The 26,940-nt window shown below is 43.4% G+C and overlaps 1 protein-coding gene across 1 annotated transcript in view; it reads left to right on the plus strand.

Moving 5' to 3' along the window:
* LOC140210046 (guanine nucleotide-binding protein G(t) subunit alpha-2) overlaps positions 1-23,336 on the plus strand; it is a 119,403-nt gene extending 96,067 nt beyond the window's left edge. The window contains exon 9 of the mRNA XM_072278820.1: positions 22,307-23,336. The gene's annotated coding sequence lies outside the window, so the exon portion shown is untranslated. The remainder of the gene's footprint in view (positions 1-22,306) is intronic.
* Positions 23,337-26,940: the final 3,604 nt, after the last annotated feature.

Here is a 26,940-nt window from a genome sequence, read left to right on the forward strand (position 1 = left end):
GGTCAGGCAGCATCTGGTGGGGGAAGACAGAAGTCAACATTTAACGTTGGTACCCTTTAGCTGGACTGAAAGACAGAGGAGATAGTATGCAGTTGTATTTAGTGTTCAGTTTTTCACCGTTTGCAACAATCTGCTGGAGGAAGTTAGCAGGTCAGTCAACATCTTTGGAGGAAAACAACTGTCGACGTGTTAGATCGGGACCCTGCATCAGGACTCATATGCCGGTATCTGCAGTCCCTTGTGTTAGCTCTGTACAGTAGTTTATTTTTGCCAGCCCTGCCCATTCCTCTGAAATGTCCACACACACACACACACACACACACACACCCACCCACCCACCCACCGACCTGCTGAATTCTTCCCTCAGATTATTTGTTGATCTAGATTCCAGCACCTTCGGTCTCTAGCGTCTCTTCTGCCGTTCCTCTGCGTGATTTCTTTTTTTTTAGTTTATTGCCGTGTATACCAGAATGTAATGAAATTTCTTGCTCCAGTAAGTCCACAGCAAACAGTACAAACATCCTAATAAACACAATGACGAGTGCAAAATGGTGCGCCTTCAACTAACCCTTCTTTCATCTTTCTCCCTCCATTCTCCTTTCACCCACTCTCCCCTGCCTCCATCCTTTCATTACCTCCACACTGCCTGCTATTTTCCTTCTCTTTTCCTATTGTTACACATGGGGCAAACAATTTCTCATTTAAATCCAGGACTAATGGCAATCCTAGTTGCAATAATTCTCATCCATTTTGCCTGTGAGTTATTGGTCCAGTATGAACCATCTCAGGTTAATTGACTTACTTTGCATCAGAATCAGGTTTATTATCAGGTTTATTATAAGCTGTTTCCCGTGATGGGGGAGTCTGGTACGTGAGGGCGTGACTTAAGGATTGAAGGGCGCTCATTCAGAACAGAGATGCGAAGAAATTTTTTTAGCCAGAGGGTGATGAATCTATGGAATTTGTTGCCACGGGCGGCAGTGGAGGCCAAGTCTTTGGGTGTATTTAAGGCAGAGATTGATAGGTATCTGAGTAGCCAGGGCGTCAAAGGTTATGGTGAGAAGGCGGGGGAGTGGGACTAAATGGGAGAATGGATCAGCTCATGATAAAATGGTGGAGCAGACTCGATGGGCCGAATGGCCAACTTCTCCTTTGTCCTATGGTCTTATATATGTCATGAAACTTGTTGTTTGTGGCAGCAGTAGAGGGCAATACATAGAAATGACTATAAACTACAATAAGAATAAATAAATGGAGATGAAAATAGTGAGGTAGTGTTCCAGATTTTGCAATTTTTTCAGCAGTAGCCCACAATAACAAAGCAAATAAGTGGTATAAAAAGCAAAGTTTTTTTAAAGTTCAAAATAAATTTATTATCGAAGTACATATATATCACCATATACATCCCCGAGATTTATTTTCTTGCAGGCATACTCAATAAATCTATAATAGAATGAATGAAAGGTGCACCAACTTGGGCATTTAACCAGTGTACAAAAGACAACAAACTGCAAATACAAAAAGAAAAAAAATAATAATAGTACAAAAAGTACAAGAACATGAGATGAAGAGTCCTTGAAAGTGAGGTTGTGGGAACATTTCAATAGTGAAGTGAAGTTATTCCCTTTGGTATGATACATTTTATATTGTTCGTCTTCATCCAAGATGACCCAGTAGAAATTGCTTGTTTAGTTGTTGAGATCCTGCCTACTCCACAATTACAATCTCAGGGAAGTTTGATCTTACATGTGAACGAGGCAGCAAATAAATGTGTAAAATGCTGGACCCTAAGTTATCAATTATTTGAGGTATACCTACCCTGAAGCGGTTTAAATCTTCTCATTTGGTCTTACTCAGCATCAATACAACCAAAGAACTGACTGTGGACTTCAGAAAGGGTAAGATGAGGGGACCAGTCCTTATTGAGGGATTAGAATTCAAATTCCTGGCTGTCAATATTTCCGAGGATCTAACATGGACTCAACATATCGATGTAGCTACAGAGAAGGCTTGACAGCAGCTATATTTCTTTAAGAGTTTGAGAAGATTTGATATGCCACCAAAAACACTCAAAATTTCTACAGATGTACCGTGGAGAGCATTCTAACTGGTTGGTATGGGGGTTGGGTGGGGGGGGCTACTGCACAGGAATGAAGTAAACTGCAGAGAATTGTCAACTTAGTCTGCTCCATCATGATCACTAGCCTCCATAGTATCTAGGACATCTTCAAGGAGTGATGCCTCAAAAAGGCGGCGTACATTGTTAAGGACCCCCATCACTCAGGTCATGCCCTCTTATCACTGCTACCATCAGGAGGCAGTAAAGAAGACTGAATGCATGTACTCAATGATTTAGGAACAACTTCTTCCCCTCTGCCTTCTGATTTCTGAATGGACGTTGAACCCATGACAACAACTTTCAGGACATATGCCGTTGTATTGAACCTGATTCTGATTGACAGGAGTTTAGCGATACCCTCTCCCATGGCTTCCCCTCTGTGAACTCTGCTGCTCCCTGACTCTTCCGGCAAGTGCTTACCTTTCACCTGCTGGCATGTAATACTTTCACCTTCTTACTGTGGCTTCTTCCATCTTCCTCTCCAGTCCTGATGAAGGGTCTCTGTCCAAAGCGTCGACTGTTCATTCCCCTCCATAGGTGTTGCCTGACTTGTTGAGTTCCATCAACATTTTGTGTGCACTGCCGGGGATATCATTTCTAGAGGTCCTTGGGCAGTGCTCCAGGCCAACGGTCACCAACATCTTCAGCAATGACCTTTATCCCAACGTACAGTAAGATGTTGAAATAGTTGGTGATGATTAGACAATGTTCAATCCTATTTACTTCAGCAAATGGAATCCATGCTTACTTGCAGGAAAACTCAGACAAGATTCGGGACAAATGTCAAGTAACTGTCATGCCTGAAGTCTGCCAGGCAATGATCATGTCCAGCAAAAGTAATGCCTAACTCAAAAGCAACCCAATTCACCAGAAACCCAAGTTGAACGTGATTATAGGAACAGGGCAGATACTGGGGAGCCAGCAAAGAGTCAGTCGCCTCCGAAGGCCTTTCCACTGTTTACAAGGCCCATCTCAAGAATGTAAAGAAATGTTTTCCACTTGCCTGTATTTTGGGCACAGCATGGGGAGTTAGGGGTCAGGTTGGGATTTAGGGACAGGGATGAGACGGTCAGAGGTCAGGAGCAGCAAATGAAGAGTCGGGTGGCATGGTAGTGTGGCGGTTAGCACAAAACTTCATATTACCGGCTGTAAGATCAGGGTTCAAAACCCGCCACTGTCTGCAAGGAGTTTGTACATTCTCACTATACCTGCACGGGTTTCCTCCGAGCACTACAATTTCCTTCCACATTCCAAAGGTGTACAGATAGGGTTAGGGAGTTGCAGGCAACACTTGTGCGCTGCCCAAGACAATCAATCCATTGATTTCATTTGATGAAATGACACATTTCACTATATTTTTAAATATACATGTGACAAATAAAGCTAATCTTAAAAAAATCTTATCCAGAGACAAGGTCAGTGGTCGGGGCACAGTATTTGCATTGGTAGTGATGTCAGGGGTCTGGGGGGGGGGGTTAGTGATCATTTGGAAGCTAGTTATTCACTTCAGTTTTATTTTTCCTCTCTCTTAAATGTGCATGTGAGAGATGTCTCTCTCAGACACCTAGGAGTACCACAGTTGATGAGACAATGGTCAAATTCTGCAGATTCTGGAGTAACACGCACAAAATGCTGCAGAAACTCAGCAGATCAGGCAGCATCTATGGAAAGGAATCAAAAATCGATATTTCAGCCAAGACCCTTCATCATGACTGTAATGGTCATAACTATAATGTCAGATTGGTTGTTGAGTGAGGTCTGAGGAGCTGAATCTGACAGATTTAGCAGTTAGATCTCCATGAGATCTTTCTTGATGTGTGGCCTCTAGCAAGTTGCGTAGGCAACTGGAACATTAAGTGAACACACAGGGTGGGTTATGACCCTTGGCCTACTATGAGCCAGAATTTCCCGGAGCTCCATAAAGTACCAGAAACCCCTTAGACAAATCTGTAAGATCCCCAGGACTGGAGTTGGAACTTATGGAACATTACCAAGCCAGGGGAAGTCACGAGTAAATTTCATTTTGGAGCCTGGGACAGAGAGAAAGTTGAGACAGAGCCAACCTTGGCATTAAGCTTCAAAACGCAGCAGCAGAGAAGGGGATTGGAGGAAGCGGTTTACCACTGAGGTTTCATGACAAGTAGTAATAAAGTTATTTCATTAAATTGCCAAACGGGTCATGTGCACCTCCTAAGCCTGCAGCCTTGAGATTAGATTGAACTTTGCAAGTTCTGTTCTGGATCCATAAAGAATGAAGTCATTTTCTAATTTTATCCCTAATCTTGTCTCAAAGCATTGAGTTTTGTTGCAGTGTCATTCTACTATTGCTGGTTAACCCCTCTGCAACCTTAGGGGCCTTCCTCTCTATTTGAACTTCAGATGTCAATGTTACCTGCAGAATAAACCTAAAAGTACCTTTACATGGGGTGGCGGGGGTAGGGATACGACTCTACCAAAGGAGGTGTAAGGCATCCCTCACTCCGCTAGCCTGCAGGTCACCTTTAGGTAAGGGGTAGCACCTGATTAACCCCCTGATCAGACTCGTGAAGCCATGAAAGGTGGTGGATGGTCGTATGAGCAGCTGGTGCACTTTACAAGTCCTGGTTACGTGACCACTGAAGTCAGGCAGACAATCTCTGAAGTGTTTGATAATTGCTGGGGTCAGTCACCCATCTTGTAAAGACAGAAGAAGGCAATGGCAAACCACTTCTGTAGAAAGATTGCCAAGAAAAGACATGGTCTTGACAAATAGAAGACCATGATCGCCCATGTCGTATGGCATGGCACTTAATAACGATGAATACCTATACACTTTTCTAGCATCAGTGACTGGAACCGATAATGAGTAGCATTTAATGCTTTACCCTGTCCAATTTACTGAGAATGCAGCCAAGATGAAATTATTCAGTGTACCCAGAGGCAGGAGTAGAACTCTGGGTCCCTCTGGTCTAAAGGATTCAGTTTCACTTGGGAACAAACTAAAACCATACATTATGCAGAATGGGTTCTTATGTTTGGTTACACTTCTGGTTACACTTCAGCAATTTTTTAGGAAGTTCAGAGAAACATACAGTAAATGTTTAAACAAAACCACAATCCAGTACTGTTAATGCTCTACTTTGTAAGCACATCATAGCAGTTTGAATTATGAAAGAAAGAGTAAACAGGGAATAACAAACATTTCATTATTGTGGAACATCTCAAAATCCTCTATAGCTAATGGAATAAACATCCAAGCTGTTGTCTACTTTGTCATGTAGAAAGCATGACCTCTGGGAATTGTCACCCTGTCATGGCTGAGAGGCTGGCGAACTGCTGATGTCTGGAGAGCGATGTTGTCTGGCGCTTAGTTCCCGGTAGAGGCACTCATGGCAGAAAGGTCAAGGGGGAGGTTCCAGACAAACAGCGATCCAAGCAGGACCTCTGTGGTGGAGCTGGCGGAAGACAAGGACACATTACGACAACAGTGAAGGCGGAGGAAGGCGGCAGCAGTGAAGTGTCCGTAGTCATCTTGCACTCCAAGTCACTGGACCCTGACCACGATCTGTCAAAGTCTGTGTAGTGGCTGCCTGTGCATCAGACTCACCACGTTAAACAAAATCACTTACAGGCATTCTCCTTTAAAGGAATTCACCCTAACATCCCGATTATGTGGATCCAGATCAGCCTCTCCAGCCACCTGAAGACCCATGAATAGACACCCCTTAGTTTTCTCAGGAAGTAAAGGCGCTGGTGGGCCTTCTTGGCAGTGAACTCTGCTTGGTTGGACCAAGTCAGGTCATTTGTGATATTGACCCGGAGGAACTTAAAGCTTTTGACCTGTTCCACTTGCGCACCACCGATGTAAATTGGGTCATGCGGTCCGCTACTCCTTCTGAAGTCAACAACCAATTCCTTCGTCTTGCTGACGTTGAGGGATAGGTTATTGTCTTCGTACCATGCCACCAGGTTCTTAATTTCCTCTCTGTACTCAAACTCATCATTACCCGAGAAACGGCCTACAATTGTTGTGTCATCAGCAAACTTATATGTGGAGCTTGATGGAAACTTGGCTACACAATCATGGGTGTACAGTGAGTATAGCAGGGGGCTGAGTACACAGCCTTGTGGGGCACCGGTGCTCAGAGTGATTGTAGAGGAGAGCTTGTCCCCTATTTTTACAGCCTGGGTCCTGTCTGTGAGGAAGTTGAAGATCCAGCTGCGGATCTGAGTGCTAAGGCCCAGGTTCCGGAGTTTAGGAATGAGTTTATTTAGAATGATGGTATTAAGGGCAAAGCTGTAATCAATGAAAAGGAGCCTTACGTATGCGTCTTCATTCTCCAGGTGTTCTAAGGAAGAATGTAGGGCCAGAGAGATGGCATCTGCCGTTGATCTGTTGCTCTGATAGGCGAATTGCAAAGCGTCGAGGTTGACTGGTAGGCTGTGGTTGATGTGTGCCATAACCAATCTCTCGAAGCACTTCATAACAATTGATGTCAGAGCCACAGGTCGATAGTCATTCAGGCATGCCACCTTACTCTTCTTTGGCACTGGGATTATCGTTGCCTTCTTAAGACACGAGGGGATCTTAGACTGAAGCAAGGAGCAGTTGAAGATGTCAGCAAACACTCCAGCTAGCTCGCTTGCACAGGCCCGGAGAACCCGTCCTGGGACGCCATCTGGGCCCGTCGCCTTCCTTGGATTTATCCTCAGGAAGGCCCTTCTAACGTCCTCCTCGGTGTGCTTGCATCATTGTATGATAAGCAGCCACCAGAAGTTGTGCTTGCATCATTCTATCAGCTGCTCTACCTCCTCTCTATACCGTCTCATTGTCGTCGTTGATGAGGCCAACCACTGTTGTGTCGTCGGTGAACTTGATGATTCGGTTTGAACTGGAACTGGATCTAGCAGTACAGTCATGCATCAGCATCAAGCTGAGCATGCAGCCCTGTGAGATGCTGGTGATGGAGCTAGAGGTGTTGCTTCCAACACGGACTGGCTGTGATCTTTCTGTCAGGAAGTCCAATATCCAGTTACAGAGAAAGGTGTTGAGACCCAACGACGACAGTTTACCCACCAGATTCTGAGGCATGATTGTACTAAATGCTGAGCTGAAGTCACTAAACAGCATCCTGATGTACGAGGCACCATTTTCCAAATGAGACAGGATGGAGAGGAGTGCAGAGGCTATGTCATCATCAGTGGACTGATTTGAGTGATAAGCGAACTGGAAAGGGTCCAATATAGGAAGAAGATGGGATTTAATGTGATCCATTAAATCCCATCCAGATCCAGACCTGCTGAGCTGAGGAAGTGGTAGTTGGGAGAAGTCGGAAACTGAAAGAGTGAAGGCAACTGTAATTACAGCCTGCTAAATTTGCATTTAAGGTTTAATTATACACATAACTACCTAAAGTTTATAATAGAATTTTTCTAATGAAATGAATTTTATAACGTTGATTGAATTCCATATTGGTGCTTTGTTCTAATTTTGCTTCAGTCTGACTTTGCTTGTTTTGACTGCATATGTGTCCTGAAATATCACCCTACAAATACTAATATTATATGAATCATTGCATTGTAATGTCCAGACATTATTGTACAGTTTATCATTTTCAATCAGTCGCCAGTGAAGCTGCAGCTAAGTATCCCTACACTTCTGGAAAATGCTTTCTACAGAGATATATCTATCAATCTCTGGATGGTTGATGAGACTGTCATAATAGTAGAATTCCAAATAGTTATAGCACAGAAAGAGGACATTTCTATCATCCTTACCAGCTTCTATTAGAGCAATCCAGTCCATTACATTTCCCCACAGCTGGAGTTAGAGATACTGTTCGTTCATTATGTGCACACGATGCATATGACGTGGGCAGTCATGGTCTTTCCATGACCATGATTGTTCTTTCCAAAATTTTCTATAGAAGTGGTTTGCCATTGCCTTCTTCTGGGCAGAGTCTTTACAAGACAGGTGACCTCAGCCATTATCAATACTCTTCAGAGATTGTCTGCCTGGCGTCAGTGGTCATATAACCAGGACTTGTGATGTGCACCAGCTGCTCATATGGCCATCCACCACCTGCTCCCTTGGCACCACGTGACCCTGATCGGGGAGGGGGGGCTAGGCAGGTGCTACATCTTGCCCAAGGGTGACCTGCAGGCTAGCGGAGGGAAAGAGCGCCTTACACTTCCTTGGTAGAGATGTAGCTCCACCCCACCACCCCATTATTTATCAGAGTAACTTATTAAGAGGTTACATTATTGTCTATATCCAGAAGTTTGTGGATAGAGGCTCCAATTCAGTAACTTTTGGCTGAGATTTGAAATGTAATCTGAACTTACTTCTCTGTTCAAGATAATAGATCCCAAGAAATACTCTGAACAAGGGAATCCTCCCAATGATATAACCAGCATAAGTAAATGCTACTAGTTATGTTGGGCTGAAGGGCCTGGTCTCGTGTTGTAGAATTCCGTGAATATGCTGCCCAGGTTCAGAGTCAAATATCAAATTAGGCTGAGTTTAGCACTCTTGCCTTTGAGGTACAGGATTGTGTGTTCAGGCACAATCCCTAAAATATCAGCATGTAATCCAGCTTGGCTGTTCTGTTCAGCATTGGACAATCACTGAAGACAAAAGGACTGTCTATGAGATGAGACATTAAACAGTGGGTTCCCAACCTTTTTTTATGCTATGGACCAATACCATTAAGCAAGGAGTCGTGGGAGCCCAAGTTGGGAACCCCAGCATTAAACCCTATTAGATAAACATAAATCAAACTTCAAAGGCATTACTTTTAGGAAGAGCAGTGAGTTCTGGTGGAATCTTGGTCAGTATTTCATCCCTCAAACCACATCTCTAAATATTAGCAAGTTGTTCTGGCTGAGGGACACTGCATTTGCAACATGACTGGAGTATTTTCATTTTTGCAACAATGCTTCAAGTATGTTGCAAAAAAATATTGCTCGGAATGCTCAGCAGGTCAGGCAGAATCTGAGGAAGAAGAGCGTTAACATTTCAGGATGAAAGCCCTTCATCTGAATTATCTGCCTTTTTTAAAATTGGCAACACATTTAGTTAATAAATGGAGATTTTTGCAAAAGTAATCAATTTGTTCTATAATCAAATGAAAGCCTGTGCTCTGAAATATGTAAGAAAATCTGCAGATGCTGGAGATCCAAAGCAACAGATACAAAATGCTGGAGGAACTCAGGAGGTCAGGCAGCATCTATGGAAAAGAGTAAACAGTCAAAGTTTTGGGCTGAGATCCTTCTTCAGCACTGCTTGAGGTCATGAAGGGCCTCGGCCTGAAACATCAACTGTTTAATCTTTTCCACAGATGCTACCTAGCCTGCAGAGTTCCTCCAGCATCTTGTATGTGTTGCTCTGACATGCTAATGGTTAACCTTTATTTTTAATTGATAAGGTAGATAATCACAGATTAGGTCATTACTTCTGATAAGAATGTATAATTTTCCAACACCTGAAGACTGTAGAAAGCTCCTTTTGGTTTATTCTGCTGGTAAGACAATCATGCTGTCAACCCTGGCTGGGGTTATGCTACATTATGGTACTGGATATTGTTTGTATAAAGGCACATTCTGGTTTGTAAGGAATGTGTAGGGTGAAAAGGGGAGCATATGTGCAAAGTCTAATATTTGCCACAAATCAACTAATTAGTGACATTGAATTGAGTGACTCACAATTGCAAAACTAAAAGTATCAGAGGCAATCCTGTCAGAAATGATGCTATTCGTAGTAAAGCAGAGATCTCTTCCATGTTCTGATCAACCGACATCATCAGCGCAGATTAACTCTTTGCTTCTTTGAATACCTTTGCAACTTGTCTGGGTGTGAAGTGATTGTTATATTTAGAGATTTCACAAAGGTTGATTGTTAATTGACTAAAACATACATATAGTCAGTTTTCTCCTTGAAATGGTTAGAAAAACAGTCAAAGTCTTTTCAATACACACAAATTCTTTTGTCTTCTTCTTCTTAGGCCCATCACCCTTACTGGGACATAGGCCACGAACAGCAACTCGCCAGTGTAGCCCAGGTGTAGCCCATCTTTTTGATATCGTTCCTCTCCCAGGGATCAGGCCTTCGGAGCTTCTGTTGGCATTTCCTCATCTGCGGACCCCAGTCAGTTTGGATTGGCAACAACATCTCCTCCACAATCACTATCAACACAAGAGCAACATAAGGTAGTGTGCTTGGCCCGCTGCTCTTTTGGCTTTACATTTATGATTGCGAAGCTAAGCACAACTCCAGTGCTTTATTTCCAGGTTTTTACAGGCTGGAGTTGATAGCCCTGTGCCCAACCATCCTCCTTCCACATCCAGGCTTGGAACCATCTATGGCAGAGTTAAAGTCTCTTGTAGTCTAACACAATTTAATTCAACATCAACATTCCAACTAAAGCACTCTGCAACTGTATTTTGCTCATTTCATTATAACACCAATGTCAATAGCACTTTGATTTTCATGTTAAATTGGGAACTGTTGTCTGATTTTTCAAAAGCATCGGCATAATTTATCGATTATTATATTGATTTTGTTTTCGTTGTAGATGTATGTTGACAGCTTGATAATTTTTTCTCCATGATACAAAAATGAAATTCAGAGATGAATATATTACACTGATGTAGTAAGAACATGTTCCAGTCAAATTCTTGTGCAAGATGTATTGATCTCTAATGAGTGAATTAATACTGGTATAATTTTTTTTTCTGTTTTTACCCAATACGTCCTTCTGCAACTGAATCCTTGATTTCCTCACAGTCTGTTTAGATTGGCAACATCTCCTCCCCGGGTCCACTACAAGGCTATGCATTTAACCCCCTGCTGTACTCGCTTTACACCTATGACTGTGAAGCTAGGTGCGACTCCAATGCCATAGTGAAGTTTGCTGATGACAGCACTGTCATTGGCTGAATCAAAAGTGGTGACGAATCAGCGTATATGAGGGAGATCGAAAATCTTGCTGAATGGTGTCCCAACAACAACCTCTCACTCAATATCAGCAAGACCAAAGAGTTGATTATTGAAGTCAGATGGTGTAAACTGGAGATCTGTGAGCTGATCCTCATCAGGAGGTCAGAGGTGGAGGGGGTCAGCAACTTTAAATTTCTTGGTGTTATCATTTCAAAGGGTGTGTCCTGGGTCCACACCCTGGGTTTACAAATAAAGCAAGGCAATGCTTCTGCTTTCTTAAAAGTTAGTGAAGATTCAGCATGTCATCTAAAATTTTGACAAATTTCTATTGATGTGCAGTGGAGGGTATGCTGACTGTAATGGAAACACCAATGCCCTTGAATGGAAGAGCCTACAAAAAGTAGTGGATACAGCCCAGTCCATCACAGGTAAAGCCTCCACACCATCGTACACATCTACATGGAATGCTGTCACTGGAATGCAAAACATCTATCATCGAGGTCCTTCACCAACCAGGCCATGTTCCCTTCTCACTGCTTCTATCAGGAAGGCGGTACAGGAGCGTCAGAGCCCACACCACCAAGTTCAGCAACAGTTATTATCCCTTAACCATCATGCTCTTGAACCCTTGAATCATCACTCAACTCACTCACCCCATCACTGAATTGTTGCCACAACCCCTGGACTCATTTTCAAGGACTCTTCATCTCATGTTCTTGATATTTATTGCCTATTTATTATTACTATTAATAATTCTTTCTTTTTGTATTTGCACAGTTTGCACATTGGTCCAGTCTGCCACTGATTCTATTATGTTTCTTGTATTTACTGTGAATGCTCACAAGAAACACACACACACACACACACACACACACACACACACACACACACACACACACACACTAATAATCCAGGTAGTGAAGGCAAAGATGTTGTTCAATGTGTGCATGAACACTTTCCTAAAGTGAAAGGATTATTTTTGAATGTCAAGTTTCCCTTCAGCTAACACTCTTGCAGAGGGCATGATAACTGGGGAATGTGCTTGATGAGCATTGAGAAGAGAAAAAAGCCTGCTGCATTTTCACTGTGTTGAATTGGAGGCCCATCATGCTATCTCCTGTTCCAATACATTGTATACTAGGATCTCTGAAATTTCCCAGCTCTGTTGATCTCCTCTGGGACAACACGGTTGGGTAATGTTTGGTGTAATAATGCTGGTGATACGGATTCAACTCTGCTACTGTCTGTAATGAGTTTGTATGATCTCCACATGTCCGTGTGGGTTTCCTCTGGATGTTCCAGTTTTCTCCCACATTCTAGTGGTCTGTGAGTTATTAGGTTAATTGGTCACATGGGTGTAATTGTGTGGCATGAGCTCATTGGGCTGGAAGGGCTTGTTACCTTGCTGTGTCTCCAAATAAATATATCAATCTAAACAAATAAATATTCTGCTTAATCTCTCTTTGTATGACTTGGAAAAATCAGATTACAAGATAAAGCTAACAAGCAATAGAAAACCAGATAATAAGAGTTTATATGCATTTTTAAAGCAATGTTTTTGAGGTGAAGCAGCAAATAAAATGCTAGAGCAACTTTGTTGTTCAGGGAGCATCTGTGGAGGGAAACAGACAGTCAGCCTTTCGGGTCAAGATCCTTCATTTTTCAGGTCCAGAAGAATCATCTTGACCTAAGCATTGATTGTCCATTCATTCACCACAGATGCAACCTGACTCACTGAAATCCTCCAGCATTATACTTGTTACTCCATATCTGCAGTCCCTTGTATTATGACACAAAGCTGGCGCAGGTGCACCATGGCGACATGGTGTGGGCTGCTTACAAAACTTCTAAACATACTTTTTCAGGATTACTCTCACAGCAGTGTGCAGCCTGCAATTTCCCTGTAAGCAATGTACTTTAAAACTGTCTTAATTAAAAAGCAATTTCACAATCTTCTCGAGGATTCAACAGACTTAACTCTCAGCATGACGGTATGGCACCTTTAAGTGGACGAAGGTACGTCACCCTGGCTGGGAAAGGTGGGGGATGGGAGGACTCCAAGCCGGACTGAAACACCAGGAATTGCAAGTTTCTCTACCCAACATGTTAACAAATATACATTCGCTGGAGAATAAGATTGATGATTTAAGGGCAAAATTGCTGTTTCGGAAGGAAATGAGGATATGTTGTGTTCTGTGTTTCACATAGATATGACTCACTCCGGATACACTGAATACATTTCTAAAACCCAGAGGCTTCTCAATACACAGGATGGACTGGACTGTTGATTTGGAGAAGGCAAAAAGTAGGGGTTTATGTTTCATGATTAACTCTTTGTGGTGCACGGATGTAGCGGTCTTGCCTCACTTTTATTCCCCTGACCGGGAACGTCTAAAGATTAAGTGTCGACTGTTCTACTCGTCTAGGGAGTTATTCTCCATGATGCTGACTGCAGTTTACATACCACCAAAAGCCGACTTTAATCAGGCACTCAAGATATTGAATGCTGCTATCACCAAACAAGAAACAGCTCACCCTCACGCATTTCAAATCATAGTCAAGGACCTTCAGTCTTGTTTGTTTGAAGAAATCCCTGCCCAATTATTAACAGCATATAAATGGCAGCACCAGAGTGCCCAAAACATTTGGCCACTACTGTACTATGATTAGAAATGCCTATCGTTTCATTCTTAGATTGCATTTTGGGAAATCTGATCCCTTGGCTATCCTCCTCTTCCCTGAAAAGCAAGCTTCCAGAGATAAGGACAAAAAAGACATGGTTGCAGGAGGCAGAGGAGAGCTACTATGGGGTTGCTTCAAGTCAGTGGACTGGGCTATGGTCAAAGACTCATTAGAGGATCTGAATGAATACACCATAGTTGCCACAGACTTTATAAAAGCAGATGTAGACGAATGTGTCCCCACAAAATCATCCAGAGTCTTCCCCAACCAGAACCCCTGGATGAACCATGAAATTCACAGCCTGCTGAGTCCCAGATTAGTGGCATTTAGGCCTGGCAACTAAGTAAGATACAAGAGATCCAGGTACGATCTCCAGAAAGCCATTTCTTGTGCAAAGTGGCAATTCCATATCAAACTTGAATCACTGAATGTTGCTTGACAGCTGTGGCAGGGCTTGTATGCCATTACCTCCTACAAAGTGAAATCCAGTGACATAGGTGACAACAATGCTTCACTCCCAGATGAACTCAATGTCTTCTATGCTCACTTTGACCATCAAAAGCTGGAGGAACCTTCACAAGCAGGGCCAATGAACTTAACCTGTTCTTTAACAGATCTGACACTGTGGCCCCTGTCCATCCCACACAGGAGCCATCTGTTGTCGGTCCCCAACCAACACATATTCCACTCTCCCCTCCTACCCCTCCTCACAGTCCCCCACCCTGCTTTCATGACTATACCCCTTTCCCACACGAAACCACCACGGTGGGCTTCACAGCTGAACAGGTGAGAAGACAGCTGAAATGTTTCAACCCAAGCAAGGCTGCAGGACTGGATGGTGTCAGTACCAGGGTGCTCAAAGCCTGTGCCCCTCAGCTATGTGGAGTACTTCACCATGTATTCAACCTGAGCCTGAGGCTCCGGAGGGCTCCTGTACTGTGGAAGATGTCCTGCCTCGTCCCTGTGCCGAAGACACCGCGCCCCAGCGGCCTCAATGACTACATACAGGTGGCATTGACCTCCCACATCATGAAGACCCTGGAGAGACTTGTTCTGGAGCTGCTCCGGCCTATGGTCAGGCCACACTTAGATCCCCTCCAGTTCGCCGACCAGCCCCGACTAAGAGTTGAGGATGCCATCGTCTATCTGCTGAACTGTGTCTACGCCCACCTGGACAAGCCAGCGAGCCCTGTGAGGGTCATGTTTTTTGACTTCTCCAGTGTGTTCAACACCATCCGCCCTGCTCTGCCGGGAGAGAGGCTGACAGCGATGCAGGTGGATGCTTCCCTGGTATCATGGATCCCTGATTACCTGACTGGCAGACCACAGTATGTGTGCTTGCAACACTGTGTGTCTGACAGAGTGATCAGCAGCACTGGGGCTCCACAGGAGGCTGTCTTGTCTCCCTTTCTCTTCACCGTTTACACCTCGGACTTCAACTACTGCACAGAGTCATGTCATCTTCAGAAGTTTTCAGGTGACTCTGCCATAGTTGGATGCATCAGCAAGGGAGATGAAGCTGAGTATAGGGCTACGGTAGGAAACTTTGTCACATGGTGTGAGCAGAATTATCTGCAGCTTAATGTAAAAAAGACTAAGGAACTGGTGGTAGACCTGAGGAGAGCTAATGTACCGGTGACCCCTGTTTCCATCTAGGGGGTCAGTGTGGACATGGTAGAGGATTACAAATACCTGGGGATATGAATTGACAATAAACTGGACTGGTCAAAGAACACTGAGGCTGTCTACAAGAAGGGTCAGAGCCGTCTCTATTTCCTGAGGAGACTGAGGTCCTTTAACATCTGCCGGACGATGCTGAGTTTGTTCTACGAGTCTGTGGTGGCCAGTGCTATCATGTTTGCTGTTGTGTGCTGGGGCAGCAGGCTGAGGGTAGCAGACACCAACAGAATCAACAAACTCATCCGTAAGGCCAGTGATGTTGTGGGGATGGAAGTGGACTCTCTCACGGTGGTGTCTGAAAAGAGGATGCTGTCTAAGTTGCATGCCATCTTGGTCAATGTTTCCCATCTACTACATAATGTACTGGGTGGGCACAGGAGTACATTCAGCCAGAGACTCATTCCACCGAGATGCAGCACAGAGCGTCATAGGAAGTCATTCCTGTCTGTGGCCATCAAACTTTACAACTCCTCCCTTGGAGGGTCACGTACTGGTTGAAAGCTCTCTGCTGATCAACTGGCTGGAATGTTCACGATATCTCTAACCTCATGCTTCGTACCCACTTGCTTGAAGCAGGCTTCAAATATACTGGTGTCTAAGAGAAATGTGGTAACCTACCTCAATTGCTATTGTCCAATAGCACTTGAAGTTCTTTGAGAGGTTGATGATAATTTCCTTATTTGCAGACCACAGTCATTTTGGATTGGCAACAACACCTTTTCCACAATCTCTAACAGCACGGGTGTAGCACAAGGCTGTGTGCTTAGTCCCCTGCTCTACTCGTTTCATACTTATGACTGCGAGGTTAAGCACAGCTCCAATGCCATGTTTAAGTTTACTGACGACATCACTGTTGTTGACCAAGTCAAAAGTGGCGATGAGTCAGCATACAGGAGGGAGATTGAAAATCTGGCTGAGTGATGCTGCAACAACAGCCTCTCACTCAATATCAGCAAGACCAAGGAGCTGATTATTCTCTTCAGCAGGAGGACACCAGAGGTCCATGAGCCAGTCCTTATCAGAAGTCAGAGGTGGGTGGGGGTGGTGGGTGGTTGGTCAACAACTTTAAATATCTCATTGTTATAATTTCTGAGCATTTGTACTGGTCCCAGCATGTAAGGACAACTACGAAAAAAGCAAGTTGGTGTCTCTACTTCTTGAGAAGTTTGTGAAAAGTTGGCATGAAGTCTACAACTATGACAAACTTCTATCGATGTGCGATGAAGAATCTATTGACTGGTTGCATTACGACCTAGTATGGAAATACCAATGCCATTGAACAGAAAATCCTACAGAAAGTAATGGATACGACCCAGAACATCACGGGTAAAGTCATCCCCCCCTCTGAGCACATGTACTCATCGGAGACCCCCACCACTCAGGTCATGCTCTCTTCTGACTGCTGCCATCAGGAAGAAGTTACAGGAGCCTAAGGACCCTCACCACCAGGTTCCGCAACAGTTACTACCCCTCAACCATCAGGGTCTTGAACCAGAGGGGATAATTTCACTCAGCTTCACTCACCCCATCACTGAACTGCTACCACAACCTATCGACTCACTTTTAAGGACTCTTCATCTCATGTTCTCAATATTTTTGTTTTTTTGTGTTTGCTCAGATTGTTGCCTTTTGCACATTGGTTGTTGGTCTGTCCTTTTGGGTGCAGATTTTCATGAATTCTATTGTTTGTTGGATTTACTGTGTATGCTTGCAAGAAAATGAATTTCAGGCTTAGATATAGTGACAATCATGTACTTTAATAAATTTACTTATTTATCAATGTGATCCTACAGAAAGAGACACTATGGAATTAGTCATAGAAAACAAGGAGGCAATTGTTGAATGAATCCAGTATTTTTCATCTATCTTCACTATAGAGGATACAAACAACATTACAGTAATATCTGTTATTTGGGAATGAGAAGGGAGAAAAGAAACTCATAAGCTTAGAGTGACTGGAGAAGAGTGACGCAGCCAATGGCAGGAGCTATGGACTGACAAACCTCCGAGTCCTGGAGCACTTCACCCTAAAACATTGTAAAAAGTGATCAAGGACAAACTTAATACCTAGTTTCAATTTTCCAAAATTGTCTAAACTCTGGGGAGGTTCCGTTAAATTGCAAAAGAGGAAGAGGAGCTCCTTTTTTCAAAAGATGAGAATCAGGAAACTACAGGGGAATTAACTTCACGTGGGTCATAAGGAAACTGTCAGAATTATCCCAGCATTGGAAGTACTTACAAACGGCTTTGCCTCGAAAAGGCAACATCTATAATCAAAAGATTCTTACCATCTGGGCCATTTGATCATCTTGTTGCTACCATTGGGAAGGAAGTACAGAAGCCTGAAGTTCCATACCACTAGGATGAAGAACAGCTACTTCCCTTCAGCCATTTGCTTCTTTAGCAAACCTGCACAATCCTAATCACTATCTCAGTATCTCAGTATCCTACACTCAATGGACATTCTTTTGTTCAAAATATGTTCTTCCTTATATAATTTGTAACTAGTTTATGTTTTTCTTGTGAATATTGGCACGTGGCCAAGTGGTTAAGGCATTGGACTAGTGATCTGAAGGTCGCAAGTACAAGCCTCAGCCAAGGCAGTGTGTTGTGTCCTTGAGCAAGGCACTTAACCACACATTGCTCCTGCACGTTTATAGCCCAGCGGCAGCGGTTGGTGCAGTATGGACAAGACATCTGTTGCTATGTGGCTGTGATGCTGCTGCAAGTAGATTTTTCATCACATCTGTTTTTACATGTGCTTATGACTATAAACCCGACTTTGACCTAGAGACTTAAAAGCTGATCATTTAGAAAAAGCCAAGTAAATCGTGCAACGTCACATTGTCTTGTGAAAAGTTTGACCAGATTATTGAAACTCTTTGAAGAAATAACATGTTCTGTGAACAAAAAGGATGACTAGGAGAGCATTTTAGTTTTCTAGAAGGCATTTGATAAGACATTGCTAAAGGTTATTTCAGAAAATCAAAGCTCATGAGGTAGAAAGCAACATTTTGACATGGATATCACACAACTAGTCATTCTGATGTAGGTTGGAATGGCTGACATTTAACCCAAATATCAAAATATCTGCATTCAGATAACAGAAAAGCATTTTACAATTGGAAAGGCTAAAATAATTAATGATTTCTATACTTAAGTTTGCAGATCTCAATCAGGAGATCTCACTGCACTATTGAGGTCTTTTCTGTACCTGGAGCTAAATTCATAGATCTAGGGTCCAGTTTCAGGACATTAGCTGTAATTTTTGAGTTGAATACTGCAAATACACTGCTGTTGGTTAAAGGCTATAATTCTTAACTTGCCCACTTTGTATACACTTCGCATTGAGATATGTTCAGAATTATAGGTGCATGAAAAGTAAGGTTTCATTAGCTTGGGAATTACCAACCTTTTTTATGCCATTGAGCAACACTTTTAAGCAAGGGATCTGTGGACCCCAGGTTGGAAACCCCTACATTAGCTGGACTGTTAAAGGAAGATGAGCACAATAGATTATGCAGATGAGAGAGCGAGAGTGAGAGCGCGTGCGAGAGAGAGTGAGAGAGAGAGAGAGCCAAAATGCTGGAGGGAACTCAGCAAGTTAGGCAGCATGTAGGGAGAGGAATAAAGAGTCAACATTTCAGAGCAAGACCTTTTATCAGGACACTGATTCTCGCTCTATATTCCTCTCCACAGATGCTAGCTGATTTGTTGAGTCCCTCCAGCATTGTGTGTGTTACTAAAGCAAGCTGTGTTCTGGCTTTGTCAGCAATATCTTTGGTGTACTTTCACAGTGAGGTAGCATGGTTATGACCTAACGTACACATTTCAACTAATTAGCGGTTACTGATCCTCAAGTGAAATTATATATATATATAAAAACTACATACCCAAGAACTTTGAATTCGCACTTCTGGTGACAGCCCTGACTCACCATGGTAGAGTGGGCTTTGGTACCCAAATAATAGTCTTCCTTATCTGCATCAATTTCCATATATAACTTCCTATCTCATGTGGCATGCAATTTTCAGCATTTACTGCCACCATTATTTATAACCACATATAATTTCATCAACCATCTGTGGGAGTGAGTCAAATTTATGCCCAGTTATCAAAAAGCAACAGATTTTAAAAACCAGCCTCAACTGGCTCTTTAGCAGCAGTACAAACAGCTCCTGTCTCAAAATTGCTTTCCTTCCTATTTATGTTAGCGGCATTTATTTTTAGGTTACTTATAAATTTTAAATCTAGAATTAATTGATCTTTTTTAAATTAAAAATCTATCATTAATGGGCAGCGTCTTTACAAGATGACCATAGCCATTATCAATACTCTTCAGAGAGTGTCTGACTGATGTCAGTGGTCACAGGCTTGTAATATGCACCAGCTGCTCATACGCCTGTACACTGCTTGCTCCCATAGCTTTATGTGACCCTGATTGGATGGCTAAGCAGGTGCTACATCTTGCGCAAAGATGTCCTGCAGGCTAGTGGAGGGAAGGACGCCTTACACTTCCTTTGGTAGAGGTGTATCTCCAACCAACCACCCCACCATACTGTCCAGAAGATGGTAATGGCAAGTCATTTCTGTAGAAAACTTTGCCAAGAACAGTTGTGGTCATTGACCATGATTGCTTACATCATACAACACGACATATAATGATGATGACGATGATCTTTAGTGGAAAGGAAATAGGATTAGATCAAAATTGATCATGACACAGTGTTGTGTTTGTTATTGAGGAATAGTGCAGAGAAAACCAGGATGCCAGTAGGCGGGATACTCAATTGAGCTTTATTGATAATCCTGCCTGCTCAAAATGTGAATTCCTTCCATGTGTGAGTGGCATAGAAATAACACTATTAACTACCACTATGTCTCCCCTTAGAAACATAGAAACATAGAAAACTTACAGCCCACAATGCTGTGCTGAACATGTACTTATTTTAGTAATTACCTACGGTTGCCCATAGCCCTCTATTTTTCTAAGCTCCATGTACCTACCCAGGAGTCTCATAGAAGACCCTGTTGTATCTGCCTCCACCACCGTTGCTGATAGCCCATTCCACGCACTCACCACTCTCTTGCGTAAGAAACTTACCCTGACATCTCTTCTGTACCTATTTCCAAGCGCCATAAAACTGTGCCCGCTCGTGTTAGCCATTTCAGCCCTGGGAAAAAGCTTCTGGCTATCCACACGATCAATGCCTCTCATCTTACAGATCTTTATCAAGTCACCTCTCATCCTCTGTCTCTCCAAGGAGAAAAGACCAAATTCGCTTAGCCTATTCTCATAAAGCATGCTCCCCAATCCAGGCAACATCCTTGTAAATCTCCTCTGCACCTTTTCTATGGTTTCCACATCCTTCCTATAGTGAGGTTAACAGAACTGAGCGCAGTACTCCAAGTGGGGTCTGACAAGAGTCCTATAAAGCTGTAACATTACCTCTCGGCTCTTAAACTCAATCCCACAGTTGATGAATGGCCAATGCACCATATGCCTTCTTAACCACAGAGTCAACCTGCGCAACAGCTTTGAGTGTCCTATGGACTTGCACCCCAAGATCCCTCTGATCCTCCACACTGCCAGAGGTCTTACCATTAATACTATACTCTGCCATCATATTTGACCTACCAAAATGAACCACCTCACACTAACCTGGGTTGAACTCCATCAGCCACTTCTCAGCCCACTTTTGCATCCTATCAATGTCCTGCTGTAACCTCTGACAGCCCTCCATACTATCCACAACACCTCCAACCTTTGTGTCATCAGCAAATTTACTAATCCATCCCTCCTCTTCCTCATCCAGGTCATTGATAAAAATCACAAAGAGAAGTGGTCCCAGAACAGATCTCTGAGGCATACCACTGGTCACTGACCTCCATGCTGAATATGACCCATCTACAACCGCTCTTTGCCTTCTGTGAGCAAGCCAATTCTGGATCCACAAAACAAGATCCCCTTGGATCCCATGCCTCCTTACTTTCTCAATAAGCCTCGCATGGGGTACCTTATCAAATGCCTTGCTGAAATCCATATATACTACATCTACTGATCTACCTTCATCAATGTGTTTAGTCACATCCTTAAAAAATTCAATCAGGCTCGGAAGACACGACCTGCCTTTGACAAGGCCATGCTGACTAATCCTAATCATATTCAACATTCTCCAAATGTTCATAAATCCTGCCTGTCAGGATCTTCTCCATCAACTTACCAACCACTGAAGTAAGACTCACCGGTCTGTAATTTCCTGGGCTATCTCTACTCCCTTTCTTAAATAAGGGAACAACATTTGCAACCCTCCAATCCTCTAGCACCTCTTGATGATGCAAAGATAATTGCCAGAAGCTCAGCAATCTCCTTCCTCACCTCCCAGAGTAGCCTGGGGTACATCTCATCTGGTCCTGGAGACTTATCCAACTTCATGCTTTCCAAAGGCTTCAGCACATCCTCTTTCTTAATATCTATATGCTCAAGCTTTTCAATCCACTGTAAGTCATTCCTACAATCACCAAGATCCTTTTCTGTAGTGAATACTGAAGCAATATATTGATTAAGTATCTCTGCTATCTCCTCCGGTTCCATACACACTTTTCCATTGTCACACTTGATTGGTCCTATTCTCTCACATCTTATCCTCATACTCTTCACATACTTGTAGGATGCCTTGAGGTCTTCCTTAATTCTGCTTGCCAAGGCCTTCTCATGGCCCCTTTTGGCTCTTCTAATTTCATTCTTAAGCTCCTTCCTGCTAGCCTTATAATCTTCTAGATCTCTATCATTACCTAGTTTTTTAAACTTTTCGTAAGTTTTTCTTTTCTGAAGGTAGAGAAAATGGCGGCGCGACGCAGCTTGCAGTGGCCACTCCGGTGAATGATATCTGTTATTTGTCAAGTAGGGTGCCATGCACAATCCTGATTTGATGGAGACAGATGTGAGAGCATGGAAGAACATCTGGTGAAACTTCTGAAATGCCTGTTCCGCCGCTGCTGCTACTGTGTGATCCAGAATCTCCGGAGGGGAAGGCCCTGAGTCCTCGGCTTGTTGCTCAGCGGCCGGGGCGGGGTCAAAGCGTTCGGCAGAGATGGTGCTCAGTGCTCGGTGTCAGAGGGCTGGTCGGAGGTTCGAAGTTTTCGGATGGACTCAAAGTTGGCTGCGGTCGGGTGCTTCCAATGCATCGGCAAGTTTACGGCGCTTCCGTCTGCGTGAGATAATGGGGCTATCAGGACTTGAGACTTTTTTTACAGTGCCCATGGTCTGCTATTTATCAAATTACGGTATTGCTTTGCACTGTTGTAACTATATGTTATAATTATGTGGTTTTGTCAGTTAGTTGTGGTTTGTCCTGTGTTTCTGTGATATCTTTCTGGAGGAACATTATATCATTTTTTAATGCATAGATTTCTAAATGACAATAAACGAGGACCGAGTGTCCTCATAATCTAATCTAATCTAATCTTCTTGACTAGATTTTCAACAGCCTTTGTACACCTCGGTTCCTGTACCCTGCCATCCTTTCCCTGTTTCTTTGGAATGTACCTTTGCAGAACACCACACAAATATCCCCTGAACATTTGGCGCATTTCTGCCATACACTTCCCTGAGAACATCTGTTTCAATTAATGCTTCCGAGTTCCTGCCTGATAGCTTCATATTTCCCCTTACTCCAATTAAATGCTTTCCTAATTTGTCTGTTCTTATCCTTCTCCAGTGCTATGGTAAAGGAGATAGAATTATGATCATTATCTCCAAAATGCTATCCCACTGAGAGATCTGATGCCTGACCAAGTTCATTTCCCAATACTAGATCAAGAACACCCTCTCCTCTTGAAGGCTTATCTACATATTGTGTCAGGAAACCTTCCTGTGCACACCTAACAAACTCCACTCCATCTTGAAAAAAAAGAAAAATTAGGTATGTACTTCTTGTTTAAGATAAAATAAGATAAAACTTTATTTATCCCAAAGGAAATTATTGTTGTAAGGTTTCTCAGTCAGAAATATATACCTTAAAATACAAACTGTAAGCACTGAGGTACGAAAAAGAATACAAAATGTGCAGTAAGAATTAATAGTCCAAAATAGAGATGTTCAATTAAACCATAAATTTATATACTTAAGGAGGAGGAATTGTGGAGTCTTATAACCACAGGGAGAAAGAATTTCCTGTGGCGTTCAGTGCCGCACCTTGGTGGAATCATTCTGTGACTAAAGGTGCACCTCTGTTTGTCCAGTATGTTATGGATGAGGTGAGAGGGATTGTCTATAATGCTCCATAGCTTCTGCGGCATCCTCCTCTCAGACTCAACCATCAGGGAATCCAGTTCCACCTCCAGAGCAGATTATAGAAACATAGAAACATAGAAAACCTACAGCGCAATACAGGCCCTCCGGCCCACAAAGTTGTGCCAAATATGTCCCTACCTTAAAAATTACTAGGGTTACCCATAGCCCTCTATTTTTCTAAGCTCCATGTACCTATCCAAAAGTCTCTTAAAAGACCCTATCGTATCTGCCTCCACCACCATTGCTGGCAGTCCATTCCATGCACTCACCACCTCTGCGTAAAAAACTTACCCCTGACATCTCCTCTGTACCTACTCCCAAGCACCTTAAACCTGTGCCCTCTCGTGGCAGCCATTTCAGCCCTGGGAAAAAGCCTCTGACTATCCACACGATCAATTCCTCTCATCATCTTATACACCTCTATCAGGTCACCTCGTCCTCCATCGCTCCAAGGAGAAAAGGCCCAGTTCACTCAACCTGTTTTCATAAGGTACGCTCCCCAATCCAGGCAACATCACAACATCCTTGTAAATCTCCTCTGCACCCTTTATATCGTTTCCACATCCTTCCTGTAGTGAGGCGACAAGAACTGAGCACAGTACTCCAAATGGGGTCTGACCAGGGTCCTTTATAACTGCAGATTATAGAGCTGCATTGAAATTATAGTCACTGATATCGAGTGATTCAGTTCACTTTACCCATAGCCTGTAACTTATGCTCCTTACAAAACATAAAAAAGAATTGCCAACATTGTAAGTGTCTTTCTCTTTGTTTTTAGTCACTGATATCGAGTGATTCAGTTCACTTTACCCATAGCCTGTAACTTATGCTCCTTACAAAACATAAAAAAGAATTGCCAACATTGTAAGTGTCTTTCTCTTTGTTTTAACGACCTCTCTCTTTGTTTTCTTCTTTTTTCACTAATTCTCTTTTTTTAAGAATAGTCTCATTTTGTGAAATGTTTTCAGCATCAGTACGCTTTAAAAATAAAACACTAAATCCAGTGGAGGTCAGGGAGTTTGACTGACTTTTCCAACTTCCCCGCTGTCTCTGTGTCTCTGTGCATGTCCCCAGGCAAGTGGCCCACAGATTATTACAATGTATCCTCTTTTGGGTGTAGCTTGAAGTCATTGCGAAACAACCCTGGCCATTTCTCAGCTCATGCCTCATGGTACATAAAGTTAGCAAACTAGCATAGGCTGTTCAGATTGATAAGCCTCTGGATATATAGATATATGCGAACAAGAACCATCTTACTGTAAATTCATCCTTGTTGGGGATCTCACTTGGACTATAGCACCAATTCATCGACAATCAATTCTGCTTCTGACACCATGTTGTGTTTGTTATTGAGAGGTTATGCAGAGCACACCAGGACACCAGCATGCAGGATACTCAACTGGACTTCACTGATAACCCTGCTTGTACACTATGTGAACTCTTCCTATGTGGGAGTAACTAACTGAGTGGCATAGGAGTAACTCTACTAACTACCACTGCACACAGTCACCTAGCAGTTAGTGCAATGCTTTACGTTGCTGTCTGTAAGGAGATTGTATGTTCTCCCTGTGAATGCCTGTATTTCCTTTTGGTGCTCCCAGGTCCTCTCGCATTCCAGAGATGTATGGGTTAGGGTTAGTGAGTTGTGGGCATACTATGTTGGCGCCTGAAGCATGGTGACACTTGCAGGCTTCACCCAGCTTATATTCGGACTATGTTGTTCATTGATGCATAGTGCAAGACATAAGAGTTACTATAAATTACAATAAGAAGATAGTGTAAAAAGAGATCAAAACGTCAAGGTAGTGCTCATGGTTTCATAGACATTGATGGACTTATTGAATAGGTGTACAGGCTCTATCAGTTAGCTATCCTATTACTATGTCTTAGAATAAATTAATTAATTTTGCTTAAAGTGCTTGGCAGATTTAATAAATAAACCTACATTGTTTTCCTAAAATGTCAAAATGCACTAGGAGAGCAGACTACTGGGACATCAACTGTACATTAAGAGAGTGTAGCTATAGATTCAGATGGGGAAGACAAGCTGGAAGTCGGAGGATGTTTCTGAGATAGGTGCAGTGCCAGGAGTTGGGGTGCCAATGGGTAACGGTAAGTATTTAACTTATCTTGCAGGTCTTCCTCATACGTACTATGGGAATATGACCTTGATGATCCAGGAGTGTGCAACGATGGATGCATCCAGGATACCATGGTTTAAGTTACCCAGCAATGTTGCAAAAGCAGCATGGGAAATAATGGTATTTATTTTATTTTATTCATTTGTTTTGTTTTTTTAAAATTTTATTTCATGCAAAAAGTGTGTAAAATATTTTGTGTGTCCTGTGACATGGAAATCATCTCAAAGACCTCAAAGCTGACTCTGTCATGGTCCGGTCCATGAAGTCCGTATTCTGGTTCATGGTCCGGTCCGTTGACCCTTGCTCCAGGTTTTCCTGTCTACCCTGTTTCTGTTCTTGTTGAGCTCTAATTGAGGCAGGTGATAAGCGTTGGGGCTGGCTGCATAAATACCTTCAGAGACCAGGGCGTGGCTGCTGGATTGTTCTTGTCCTTCCTCCTTGTATCCCTTCCTCTGCCTTCTGTTTCCTCGCCTGAAGCCTTGCTGGTAACTCTCGCCTTGCCTGAAGTTCTCGTTTCACCTTGCATTGCCTGAAGCCTTGCCTGAAGCCTTGCCTGGTCTTGCTGGTAACTCTCGCCTCGTCTCGCCTTCAGTCTTGTCCTGGAACCACCCCGTACCTAGTTCCCTTCCTGTCCCTTGCCTCCGCCGGGTAAGTCAGGCTGTCTTGCCATTATCCTGCGGCTGGTTCTGTCCCTTCCTGTCCCTAGCCTAAGTCGGGTAAGCCAGGCCGTATTGCTGTTACCTACGGTTGGTTCTGTCCCTTCCTGTCCCTTGCCTCCATTGGGTAAGCCAGGCTGTCTTGCTGTTACCTGTGGTTGGTCCTGTCCCTAGCCTCCGTTGGGTAAGCCAGGCCGTCTTGCCGTTACCTGTGGTTGGTTCTGTCCCTTCCTGTCCCTTGCCTCCATCGGGTGGTGATCCGCGCCCTGCCCAGGAGGAGCCTCTAGCCTCAAGTCTCCAGCATCCAGCCTCGCCTCAAGTCTCCAGCCTCCTGCCAAGCCTCGCCTCGTCTCCAGCCTCCAGCCTTCTGCCAAGCCTCGCCTTGTCTCCAGCCTCCAGCCGCCTGCCTAGCCTCAAGCCAAAGACTCCTGCCTCCTGCCAAGCCTCGC

This window comes from Mobula birostris, chromosome 14 (genome assembly GCF_030028105.1).
Source record: "Mobula birostris isolate sMobBir1 chromosome 14, sMobBir1.hap1, whole genome shotgun sequence".
NCBI lineage: Eukaryota > Metazoa > Chordata > Chondrichthyes > Myliobatiformes > Myliobatidae > Mobula > Mobula birostris.